Here is a 14,698-nt window from a genome sequence, read left to right as displayed (position 1 = left end):
AATTGCCGTTGAACTTGAATTGTCCAATTTGGAACACCTATTGATTTCGGATCGAGCCCAAAACTTGGGCAACATCATAATATGGTGGGAGGAGTCATTTGGTGAGTTTTGAGTGAAATCCAAACGCTAGAAGTATGGAATACACCAACCACTCCAATTAGGAACGAACTGCAGTTGAACTTGAATTGTCCAATTTCTCACACCTATTGATTTCGGATCGAGCCCCAAACTTGGGCAACATCATAATATGGTGGGAGGAGTCATTTGGTGAGTTTTGCGTCAAATCCAATCGCTAGAAATACGGAATACACCAACCACTCCAATTAGGAACGAACTGCCGTTGAACTTGAATTGACCAATTTCTCACACCTATTGATTTCAGATCGAGCCCAAAACTTGGGCAACATCATAATATGGTGGGAGGAGTCATTTGGTGAGTTTTGAGTGAAATCGAATCGTTAGAAGTATGGAATACACCAACCACTCCAATTAGGAATGAACTGCCGTTCAACAAGAATTGTCCAATTTTGAACACCTATTGATTTCGGATCGAGCCCAAAACTTGGGCAACATTATAATATGGTGGGAGGAGTCGTTTGGTGAGTTTTGAGTGAAATCCAATCGCTAGAAGTATGGAATACACGAACCACTCCAATTAAGAACGAACTGCCGTTGAACTTGAATTCTCCAATTTGGAACACCTATTGATTTCGGATCGAGCCCAAAACTTGGGCAACACCATAATATGGTGGGAGGAGTCATTTGGTGAGTTTTGAGTGAAATCCAATCGCTAGAAGTATGGAATACACCAACCACTCCAATTAGGAACGAACTGCCGTTGAACTTGAATTGTCCAATTTCCTTCACCTATTGATTTCGGATCGAGCCCAAAACTTGGGCAACATCATAATATGGTGGGAGGAGTCATTTGGTGAGTTTTGAGTGAAATCCAATCGCTAGAAGTACGGAATACACCAACCACTCCAATTAGGAACGAACTGCCGTTGACCTTGAATTGTCCAATTTGGAACACCTATTGATTTCGGATCGAGCCCAAAACTTGGGCAACATCGTAATATGGTGGGAGGAGTCATTTGGTGAGTTTTGAGTGAAATCCAATCGCTAGAAGTATGGAATACACCAACCACTCCAATTAGGAACGAACTGCCGTTGAACTTGAATTGTCCTATTTGGAACACCTAATGATTTCGGATCGAGCCCAAAACTTGGGCAACATCATAATATGGTGGGAGGAGTCGTTTGGTGACTTTTGAGTGAAATCCTATCGCTAGAAGTATGTAATACACCAACCACTCCAATTAGGAACGAACTGCCGTTGAACTTGAATTGTCCAATTTGGAACACCTATTGATTTCGGATCGAGCCCAAAACTTGGGCAACATCATAATATGGTGGGAGGAGTCATTTGGTGAGTTTTGAGTGAAATCCAATCGCTAGAAGTATGGAATACACCAACCACTCCAATTAGGAACGAACTGCCGTTGAACTTGAATTGTCCAATTTCTCTCACCTATTGATTTCGGATCGAGCCCAAAACTTGGGCAACATCATAATATGGTGGGAGGAGTCATTTGGTGAGTTATGAGTGAAATCCAATCGCTAGAAGTACGGAATACACCAACCACTCCAATTAGGAACGAACTGCTGTTGAACTTGAATTGTCCAATTTGGAACACCTATTGATTTCGGATCGAGCCCAAAACTTGGGCAACATCATAATATGGTGGGAGGAGTCATTTGGTGAGTTTTGAGTGAAATCCAAACGCTAGAAGTATGGAATACACCAACCACTCCAATTAGGAACGAACTGCAGTTGAACTTGAATTGTCCAATTTCTCACACCTATTGATTTCGGATCGAGCCCCAAACTTGGGCAACATCATAATATGGTGGGAGGAGTCATTTGGTGAGTTTTACGTCAAATCCAATCGCTAGAAATACGGAATACACCAACGACTCCAATTAGGAACGAACTGCCGTTGAACTTGAATTGACCAATTTCTCACACCTATTGATTTCAGATCGAGCCCAAAACTTGGGCAACATCATAATATGGTGGGAGGAGTCATTTCGTGAGTTTTGAGTGAAATCCAATCGCTAGAAGTGTGGAATACACCAACCACTCCAATTAGGAACGAACTGCCGTTGAACTTGAATTGTCCTATTTGGAACACCTAATGATTTCGGATCGAGCCCAAAACTTGGGCAACATCATAATATGGTGGGAGGAGTCATTTGGTGAGTTTTGAGTGAAATCGAATCGTTAGAAGTATGGAATACACCAACCACTCCAATTAGGAACGAACTGCCGTTCAACAAGAATTGTCCAATTTTGAACACCTATTGATTTCGGATCGAGCCCAAAACTTGGGCAACATTATAATATGGTGGGAGGAGTCGTTTGGTGAGTTTTGAGTGAAATCCAATCGCTAGAAGTATGGAATACACGAACCACTCCAATTAAGAACGAACTGCCGTTGAACTTGAATTCTCCAATTTGGAACACCTATTGATTTCGGATCGAGCCCAAAACTTGGGCAACATCATAATATGGTGGGAGGAGTCATTTGGTGAGTTTTGAGTGAAATCCAATCGCTAGAAGTATGGAATACACCAACCACTCCAATTAGGAACGAACTGCCGTTGAACTTGAATTGTCCAATTTCTCTCACCTATTGATTTCGGATCGAGCCCAAAACTTGGGCAACATAATAATATGGTGGGAGGAGTCATTTGGTGAGTTTTGAGTGAAATCCAATCGCTAGAAGTACGGAATACACCAACCACCCCAATTAGGAACGAACTGCCGTTGAACTTGAATTGTCCAATTTGGAACACCTATTGATTTCGGATCGAGCCCAAAACTTGGGCAACATCATAATATGGTGGGAGGAGTCATATGGTGAGTTTTGAGTGAAATCCAAACCCTAGAAGTTTGGAATACACCAACCACTCCAATTAGGAATGAACTGCCGTTGAACTTGAATTGTCCAATTTCTCACACCTATTGATTTCGGATCGAGCCCCAAACTTGGGCAACATCATAATATGGTGGGAGGAGTCATTTGGGGAGTTTTGCGTCAAATCCAATCGCTAGAAATACGGAATACACCAACCACTCCAATTAGGAACGAACTGCCGGTGAACTTGAATTGACCAATTTCTCACACCTATTGATTTCAGATCGAGCCCAAAACTTGGGCAACATCATAATATGGTGGGAGGAGTCATTTGGTGAGTTTTGAGTGAAATCCAATCGCGAGAAGTATGGAATACAGCAACCACTCCAATTAGGAACGAACTGCCGTTGAACTTGAATTGTCCAATTTGGAACACCTATTGATTTCGGATCGAGCCCAAAACTTGGGCAACATCATAATATGGTGAGAGGAGTCATTTGGTGAGTTTTGAGTGAAATCCAATCGCTAGAAGTTTGGTATACACCAACCACTCCAATTAGGAACGAACTGCCGTTCAACATGAATTGTCCAATTTTGAACACCTATTTATTTCGGATCGAGCCCAAAACTTGGGCAACATCATAATATGGTGGGAGGAGTCGTTTGGTGAGTTTTGAGTGAAATCCAATCGCTAGAAGTATGGAATACACCAACCACTCCAATTAAGAACGAACTGCCGTTGAACTTGAATTGTCCAATTTGGAACACCTATTGATTTCGGATCGAGCCCAAAACTTGGGCAACATCATAATATGGTGGGAGGAGTCATTTGGTGAGTTTTGAGTGAAATCCAATCGCTAGAAGTATGGAATACACCAACCACTCCAATTAGGAACGAACTGCCGTTGAACTTGAATTGTCCAATTTGGAACACCTATTGATTTCGGATCGAGCCCAAAACTTGGGCAACATCATAATATGGTGGGAGGAGTCATTTGGTGAGTTTTGAGTGAAATCCAATCGCTAGAAGTATGGAATACACCAACCACTCCAATTAGGAACGAAATGCCGTTGAAAATGAATTGACCAATTTCTCACACCTATTGATTTCGGATCGATCCCAAAACTTGGGCAACATCATAATATGGTGGGAGGAGTCATTTGGTGAGTTTTGAGTGAAATCCAATCGCTAGAAGTATGGAATACACCAACCACTCCAATTAGGAAAGAACTGTCGTTGAACTTGAATTGTCCAATTTGGAACACCTATTGATTTCTGATCGATCCCAAAACTTGGGCAACTGTTGCGTAGATACTGCTGCACCAAAATGGATTAAGCTGCATCCTCAACTTGTGATACTCGCAAGTGCACGAGCCGTTCGGTAGTATAGCGTATGTAAGTGCGAGGTCGATCCCACGAGGATTGGTGATTGAATGATTCAATTCATTTTCCCTACACAAAACAGAAATGAAAAAGAAAGGAAATAAATAAAACAAGGAAGAAATAACTCAAGCAAATAAGTTCCCAAGTTCAATTAGATTAACGGATTGATTCTAGCTAAAGTATGATTAAGCCGTGGTGTTTGGTCAGAACCTTGTGTTCCTAATTCCCTAATTTGATCATTTGTTGTCTAACCTAAAATTAAGCATTAGGAACCCATTAAGCATAGAAGAACAATTTAAACAACCAAGCATGTATCTAATCCCTGTTGTCGAATGTCCATACATACTCTTCCTATTCATAGTTCAATTCGAATTAAAGCATGGTGTCTACTCTTAATTCAAACCAAGATAGCTAACATGCAAGCCTAAATGGTGATCAATCATTCAAACTAGCATATTAACTTATAAGCATAATGAATAAGAACAAAAATCATAATTGAAACTTGGAAACTAATCAAACTTGAAACTAAAGAAAAGAATTTACATAACAATGAAAATTAAGTAGAACTTGGAAAAACTTAAGGAGAATTTCAGCACAAAGATCTCATTATAACAATTGAAAACTAGAAAGAGAAACTAAGAGAATTTGAGGGAGAGAAGGGAAGGGAGCTCTAGAGAAGTGTTTGAGAGCTCCCCCCCTTGGGGTGTGTTTACAAGCTTAGAGAACTTCCCTATTTATAGGCCCAGGGGAAGTGAAAATCTGAATTCAATATGGCTAATGCATACAACACTTGTTTTATAAAATCTGAAATGGTTGATGCACTTGTATTAGAAAATCTAAATTGGGTGATGCACTTGTATTAGAAAATCTTGAATTGGTTGATGCACTTCACCAATAGATCCCACCAGCAGCCCTAGCTCATCTTCATGTCACCATGACCAAGCTTCCAACCAGAAATGATAGCTCATACCTAGCTCACCATGACCAAGCATCCAACCAGCACATGCTGAGGTCAGCATGACCAGCAACTTCAAGGGCTTACAACTTGGGCTTCTCTTAATCAAATTAGGACTTTAAGCACTTGAAATTGAAGTTCAGAATGTCTTCTTTCCAGCCATATGTTATTTGGGCCAATCCAAGGTCGGCGGAGGAAGTTAAGGCCAAAACAAATTTCTAACTCATTTTGCGCGCTGATAAAATCCATCCTGAGCATGGCTCTGTGTTTGCTAGGTAACAGACTCCATATTTATCCAATGGGGCTGAATTTTGGATATGTTATAGTACACACCCATTGGAACAACGTTCATGAAGAATACGGCCTCATCCGAGCTGTGTAGGTTGCTGAAACAAATATTACAATGTGACCTACGGAACTGGACTGGCAGGGGGCTGTAGCCAAAATGAGTTTGTCTTTAAGCTCTTCATCGATTCATCCAAATTAGGCCTTAACATGCTTGAATTGCATGAATTATGCTCTCTTGCTCTTTTTGCCTACAAAACACACAAAGAGAGGCAAATAACATAGAAATCTAGGAAACTAAGCAAAAGAAGTAAGTAAATTTGGGCATGTATATGTATGAAATTATGAGCTTAACAGCAACATCATAATATGGTGGGAGGAGTCATTTGGTGAGTTTTGAGTGAAATCCAATCGCTAGAAGTATGGAATACACCAACCACTCCAATTAGGAACGAACTGCCGTTGAACTTGAATTGTCCAATTTGGAACACCTATTGATTTCGGATCGAGCCCAAAACTTGGGCAACATCATAATATGGTGGGAGGAGTCATTTGGTTAGTTCTGAGTGAAATCCAATCGCTAGAAGTATGGAATACACCAACCACTCCAATTAGGAACGAACTGCCGTTGAACTTGAATTGTCCAATTTGGAACACCTATTAATTTCGGATCGAGCCCGAAACTTGGACAACATCATAATATGGTGGGAGGAGTCATTTGGTGAGTTTTGAGTGAAATCCAATCGCTAGAAGTATGGAATACACCAACCACTCCAATTAGGAACGAACTGCCGTTCAACTTGAATTGTCCTATTTTGAACACTTATTGATTTCGGATCGAGGCCAAAACTTGGGCAACATCATAATATGGTGGGAGGAGTCGTTCGGTGAGTTTTGAGTGAAATCCAATCGCTAGAAGTATGGAATACACCAACAACTCCAATTAAGAACGAACTGCCGTTGAACTTGAATTGTCCAATTTGGAACACCTATTGATTTCGGATCGAGCCCAAAACTTGGGCAACATCATAATATGGTGGGAGGAGTCATTTGGTGCGTTTTGAGTGAAATCCAATCGCTAGAAGTATGGAATACACCAACCACTCCAATTAGGAACGAACTGCCGTTGAACTTGAATTGTCCAATTTCGCACACCTATTGATTTCGGATCGAGCCCAAAACTTGGGCAACAACATAATATGGTGGGAGGAGTCGTTTGGTGAGTTTTGAGTGAAATCCAATCTTTAGAAGTATGGAATACACCAACCACTCCAATTAGGAACGAAATGCCGTTGAAATTGAATTGACCAATTTCTCACACCTATTGATTTCGGATCGATCCCAAAACTTGGACAACATCATAATATGGTGGGAGGAGTCATTTGGTGAGTTTTGAGTGAAATCCAATCGCTAGAAGTATGGAATACACCAACCACTCCAATTAGGAACGAACTGCCGTTCAACTTGAATTGTCCTATTTTGAACACTTATTGATTTCGGATCGAGGCCAAAACTTGGGCAACATCATAATATGGTGGGAGGAGTCGTTCGGTGAGTTTTGAGTGAAATCCAATCGCTAGAAGTATGGAATACACCAACAACTCCAATTAAGAACGAACTGCCGTTGAACTTGAATTGTCCAATTTGGAACACCTATTGATTTCGGATCGAGCCCAAAACTTGGGCAACATCATAATATGGTGGGAGGAGTCATTTGGTGCGTTTTGAGTGAAATCCAATCGCTAGAAGTATGGAATACACCAACCACTCCAATTAGGAACGAACTGCCGTTGAACTTGAATTCTCCAATTTCGCACACCTATTGATTTCGGATCGAGCCCAAAACTTGGGCAACAACATAATATGGTGGGAGGAGTCGTTTGGTGAGTTTTGAGTGAAATCCAATCGCTAGAAGTATGGAATACACCAACCACTCCAATTAGGAACGAAATGCCGTTGAAATTGAATTGACCAATTTCTCACACCCATTGATTTCGGATCGATCCCAAAACTTGGGAAACATCATAATATGGTGGGAGGAGTCATTTGGTGAGTTTTGAGTGAAATCCAAACGCTAGAAGTATGGAATACACCAACCACTCCAATTAGGAACGAATTGCCGTTGAACTTGAATTGTCCAATTTCGAACACCTATTGATTTCGGATCGAGCCCAAAACTTGGGCAACATCATAATATGGTGGGAGGAGTCATTTGGTGAGTTTTGAGTCAAATCCAAACGCTAGAAGTATGGAATACACCAACCACTCCAATTAGGAACGAACTGCCGTTGAACTTGAATTGTCCAATTTCTCACACCTATTGATTTCGGATCGAGCCCAAAACTTGGGCAACATCATAATATGGTGGGAGGAGTCATTTGGGGCGTTTTGAGTGAAATCCAATCGCTAGAAGTTTGGAATACACTAACCACTCCAATTAGGAACGAACTGTCGTTGAACTTGAATTGTCCAATTTCTCACACCTATTGATTTCGGATCGAGCCCAAAACTTGGGCAACAACATAATATGGTGGGAGGAGTCGTTTGGTGAGTTTTGAGTGAAATCCAATCTTTAGAAGTATGGAATACACCAACCACTCCAATTAGGAACGAAATGCCGTTGAAATTGAATTGACCAATTTCTCACACCTATTGATTTCGGATCGATCCCAAAACTTGGACAACATCATAATATGGTGGGAGGAGTCATTTGGTGAGTTTTGAGTGAAATCCAATCGCTAGAAGTATGGAATACACCAATCACTCCAATTAGGAACGAACTGCCGTTGAACTTGAATTGTCCAATTTCGCACACCTATTGATTTCGGATCGAGCCCAAAACTTGGGCAACAACATACTATGGTGGGAGGAGTCATTTGGTGAGTTTTGAGTGAAATCCAATCGCTAGAAGTATGGAATACACCAACCACTCCAATTAGGAACGAACTGCCGTTGAACTTGAATTGTCCAATTTGGAACACCTATTGATTTCGGATCGAGCCCAAAACTTGGGCAACATCATAATATGGTGGGAGGAGTCATTTGGTGAGTTTTGAGTGAAATCCAATCGCTAGAAGTGTGGAATACACCAACCACTTCAATTAGGAACGAAATGCCGTTGAAATTGAATTGACCAATTTCTCACAACTATTGATTTCGGATCGATCCCAAAACTTGGGCAACATCATAATATGGTGGGAGGAGTCATTTGGTGAGTTTTGAAAGAAATCCAATCGCTAGAAGTATGGAATACACCAACCACTCCAATTACGAACGAACTGCCGTTGAACTTGAATTGTCCAATTTCTCACACCTATTGATTTCGAATCGAGCCCAAAACTTGGGCAACATCATAATATGGTGGGAGGAGTCATTTGGTGCGTTTTGAGTGAAATCCAATCGCTAGAAGTTTGGAATACACCAACCACTCCAATTAGGAACGAACTGTCGTTGAACTTGAATTGTCCAATTTCTCACACCTATTGATTTCGGATCGAGCCCAAAACTTGGGCAACAACATAATATGGTGGGAGGAGTCGTTTGGTGAGTTTTGAGTGAAATCCAATCGCTCGAAGTATGGAATACACCAACCACTCCAATTAGGAACGAAATGCCGTTGAAATAGAATTGACCAATTTCTCACACCTATTGATTTCGGATCGATCCCAAAACTTGGGCAACATCATAATATGGTGGGAGGAGTCATTTGGTGAGTTTTGAGTGAAATCCAAACGCTAGAAGTATGGAATACACCAACCACTCCAATTAGGAACGAACTGCCGTTGAACTTGAATTGTCCAATTTCTCACACCTATTGATTTCGGATCGATCCCAAAACTTGGGCAACATCATAATATGGTGGGAGGAGTCATTTGGTGAGTTTTGAGTGAAATCCAAACGCTAGAAGTATGGAATACACCAACCACTCCAATTAGGAACGAACTGCCGTTGAACTTGAATTGTCCAATTTCGAACACCTATTGATTTCGGATCGAGCCCAAAACTTGGGCAACAACATAATATGGTGGGAGAAATCATTTGGTGAGTTTTGAGTGAAATCCAATCGCTAGAAGTATGGAATACACCAACCACTCCAATTAGGAACGAACTGCCGTTGAACTTGAATTGTCCAATTTCTCACACCTATTGATTTCGGATCGATCCCAAAACTTGGGCAACATCATAATATGGTGGGAGGAGTCATTTGGTGAGTTTTGAATGAAATCCAATCGCTAGAAGTATGGAATACACCAACCACTCCAATTAGGAACGAAATGCCGTTGAAATTGAATTGACCAATTTCTCACACCCATTGATTTCGGATCGATCCCAAAACTTGGGAAACATCATAATATGGTGGGAGGAGTCATTTGGTGAGTTTTGAGTGAAATCCAAACGCTAGAAGTATGGAATACACCAACCACTCCAATTAGGAACGAATTGCCGTTGAACTTGAATTGTCCAATTTCGAACACCTATTGATTTCGGATCGAGCCCAAAACTTGGGCAACATCATAATATGGTGGGAGGAGTCATTTGGTGAGTTTTGAGTCAAATCCAAACGCTAGAAGTATGGAATACACCAACCACAGCAATTAGGAACGAACTGCCGTTGAACTTGAATTGTCCAATTTCTCACACCTATTGATTTCGGATCGAGCCCAAAACTTGGGCAACATCATAATATGGTGGGAGGAGTCATTTGGTGCGTTTTGAGTGAAATCCAATCGCTAGAAGTTTGGAATACACTAACCACTCCAATTAGGAACGAACTGTCGTTGAACTTGAATTGTCCAATTTCTCACACCTATTGATTTCGGATCGAGCCCAAAACTTGGGCAACAACATAATATGGTGGGAGGAGTCGTTTGGTGAGTTTTGAGTGAAATCCAATCTTTAGAAGTATGGAATACACCAACCACTCCAATTAGGAACGAAATGCCGTTGAAATTGAATTGACCAATTTCTCACACCTATTGATTTCGGATCGATCCCAAAACTTGGACAACATCATAATATGGTGGGAGGAGTCATTTGGTGAGTTTTGAGTGAAATCCAATCGCTAGAAGTATGGAATACACCAACCACTCCAATTAGGAACGAACTGCCGTTGAACTTGAATTGTCCAATTTCGCACACCTATTGATTTCGGATCGAGCCCAAAACTTGGGCAACAACATACTATGGTGGGAGGAGTCATTTGGTGAGTTTTGAGTGAAATCCAATCGCTAGAAGTATGGAATACACCAACCACTCCAATTAGGAACGAACTGCCGTTGAACTTGAATTGTCCAATTTGGAACACCTATTGATTTCGGATCGAGCCCAAAACTTGGGCAACATCATAATATGGTGGGAGGAGTCATTTGGTGAGTTTTGAGTGAAATCCAATCGCTAGAAGTGTGGAATACACCAACCACTTCAATTAGGAACGAAATGCCGTTGAAATTGAATTGACCAATTTCTCACAACTATTGATTTCAGATCGATCCCAAAACTTGGGCAACATCATAATATGGTGGGAGGAGTCATTTGGTGAGTTTTGAATGAAATCCAATCGCTAGAAGTATGGAATACACCAACCACTCCAATTACGAACGAACTGCCGTTGAACTTGAATTGTCCAATTTCTCACACCTATTGATTTCGAATCGAGCCCAAAACTTGGGCAACATCATAATATGGTGGGAGGAGTCATTTGGTGCGTTTTGAGTGAAATCCAATCGCTAGAAGTTTGGAATACACCAACCACTCCAATTAGGAACGAACTGTCGTTGAACTTGAATTGTCCAATTTCTCACACCTATTGATTTCGGATCGAGCCCAAAACTTGGGCAACAACATAATATGGTGGGAGGAGTCGTTTGGTGAGTTTTGAGTGAAATCCAATCGCTCGAAGTATGGAATACACCAACCACTCCAATTAGGAACGAAATGCCGTTGAAATAGAATTGACCAATTTCTCACACCTATTGATTTCGGATCGATCCCAAAACTTGGGCAACATCATAATATGGTGGGAGGAGTCATTTGGTGAGTTTTGAGTGAAATCCAAACGCTAGAAGTATGGAATACACCAACCACTCCAATTAGGAACGAACTGCCGTTGAACTTGAATTGTCCAATTTCTCACACCTATTGATTTCGGATCGATCCCAAAACTTGGGCAACATCATAATATGGTGGGAGGAGTCATTTGGTGAGTTTTGAGTGAAATCCAAACGCTAGAAGTATGGAATACACCAACCACTCCAATTAGGAACGAACTGCCGTTGAACTTGAATTGTCCAATTTCGAACACCTATTGATTTCGGATCGAGCCCAAAACTTGGGCAACAACATAATATGGTGGGAGAAATCATTTGGTGAGTTTTGAGTGAAATCCAATCGCTAGAAGTATGGAATACACCAACCACTCCAATTAGGAACGAACTGCCGTTGAACTTGAATTGTCCAATTTCTCACACCTATTGATTTCGGATCGATCCCAAAACTTGGGCAACATCATAATATGGTGGGAGGAGTCATTTGGTGAGTTTTGAATGAAATCCAATCGGTAGAAGTATGGAATACACCAACCACTCCAATTAGGAACGAAATGCCGTTGAAATTGAATTGACCAATTTCTCACACCTATTGATTTCGGATCGAGCCCAAAACTTGGGCAACATCATAATATGGTGGGAGGAGTCATTTGGTGAGTTTTGAGTGAAATCCAATCGCTAGAAGTATATAATACACCAACCACTCCAATTAAGAACGAACTGCCGTTGAACTTGAATTGTCCAATTTGGAACACCTATTGATTTCGGATCGAGCCCAAAACTTGGGCAACACCATAATATGGTGGGAGGAGTCATTTGGTGAGTTTTGAGTGAAATCCAATCGCTAGAAGTATGGAATACACCAACCACTCCAATTAGGAACGAACTGCCGTTGAACTTGAATTGTCCAATTTCGCACACCTATTGATTTCGGATCGAGCCCAAAACTTGGGCAACAACATACTATGGTGGGAGGAGTCATTTGGTGAGTTTTGAGTGAAATCCAATCGCTAGAAGTATGGAATACACCAACCACTCCAATTAGGAACGAACTGCCGTTGAACTTGAATTGTCCAATTTGGAACACCTATTGATTTCGGATCGAGCCCAAAACTTGGGCAACATCATAATATGGTGGGAGGAGTCATTTGGTGAGTTTTGAGTGAAATCCAATCGCTAGAAGTGTGGAATACACCAACCACTTCAATTAGGAACGAAATGCCGTTGAAATTGAATTGACCAATTTCTCACAACTATTGATTTCGGATCGATCCCAAAACTTGGGCAACATCATAATATGGTGGGAGGAGTCATTTGGTGAGTTTTGAGTGAAATCCAAACGCTAGAAGTATGGAATACACCAACCACTCCAATGAGGAACGAACTGCCGTTGAACTTGAATTGTCCAATTTGGAACACCTATTGATTTCGGATCGAGCCCAAAACTTGGGCAACATCATAATATGGTGGGAGGAGTCATTTGGTGAGTTTTGAGTGAAATCCAATCGCTAGAAGTATGGAATACACCAACCACTCCAATTAGGAACGAACTGCCGTTGAACATGAATTGTCCAGTTTCGCACACCTATTGATTTCGGATCGAGCCCAAAACTTGGGCAACATAATAATATGGTGGGAGGAGTCATTTGGTTTGTTTTGAGTGAAATCCAATCGCTAGAAGTATGGAATACACCAACCACTCCAATTAGGAACGAAATGCCGTTGAAATTGAATTGACCAATTTCTCACACCTATTGATTTCGGATCGTGCTCAAAACTTGGGCAACATCATAATATGGTGGGAGGAGTCATTTGGTGAGTTTTGAGTGAAATCCAGTCGCTAGAAGTATATAATACACCAACCACTCCAATTAATAACGAACAGCCGTTGAACTTGAATTGTCCAATTTGGAACACCTATTGATTTCGGATCGAGCCCAAAACTTGGGCAACACCATAATATGGTGGGAGGAGTCATTTGGTGAGTTTTGAGTGAAATCCAATCGCTAGAAGTATGGAATACACCAACCACTCCAATTAGGAACGAACTGCCGTTGAACTTGAATTGTCCAATTTCGCACACCTATTTATTTCGGATCGAGCCCAAAACTTGGGCAACATCATACTATGGTGGGAGGAGTCATTTGGTGAGTTTTGAGTGAAATCCAATCGCTAGAAGTATGGAATACACCAACCACTCCAATTAGGAACGAACTGCCGTTGAACTTGAATTGTCCAATTTGGAACACCTATTGATTTCGGATCGAGCCCAAAACTTGGGCAACATCATAATATGGTGGGAGGAGTCATTTGGTGAGTTTTGAGTGAAATCCAATCGCTAGAAGTGTGGAATACACCAACCACTTCAATTAGGAACGAAATGCCGTTGAAATTGAATTGACCAATTTCTCACAACTATTGATTTCGGATCGATCCCAAAACTTGGGCAACATCATAATATGGTGGGAGGAGTCATTTGGTGAGTTTTGAGTGAAATCCAAACGCTAGAAGTATGGAATACACCAACCACTCCAATGAGGAACGAACTGCCGTTGAACTTGAATTGTCCAATTTGGAACACCTATTGATTTCGGATCGAGCCCAAAACTTGGGCAACATCATAATATGGTGGGAGGAGTCATTTGGGGAGTTTTGAGTGAAATCCAATCGCTAGAAGTATGGAATACACCAACCACTCCAATTAGGAACGAACTGCCGTTGAACTTGAATTGTCCAGTTTCGCACACCTATTGATTTCGGATCGAGCCCAAAACTTGGGCAACATGATAATATGGTGGGAGGAGTCATTTGGTGAGTTTCGAGTAAAATCCAATCGCTAGAAGTATGGAATACACCAACCACTCCAATTAGGAACGAACTGCCGTTCAACTTGAATTGTCCTATTTTTAACACCTATTGATTTCGGATCAAGCCCAAAACTTGGGCAACATCATAATATGTTGGGAGGAGTCGTTTGGTGAGTTTTGAGTGAAATCCAATCGCTAGAAGTATGGAATACACCAACCACTCCAATTAAGAACGAACTGCCGTTGAACTTGAATTGTCCAATTTGGAACACCTATTGATTTCGGATCGAGCCCAAAACTTG

The sequence above is a fragment of the Prunus avium genome, chromosome 1 (genome assembly GCF_965620075.1).
Source record: "Prunus avium chromosome 1, drPruAviu1.hap1.1, whole genome shotgun sequence".
In the NCBI taxonomy this organism is placed as follows: Eukaryota; Viridiplantae; Streptophyta; class Magnoliopsida; order Rosales; family Rosaceae; genus Prunus; species Prunus avium.
The sequence above is the reverse complement of the archived record's forward strand: the minus strand, read 5'-3'. Positions refer to the sequence as shown.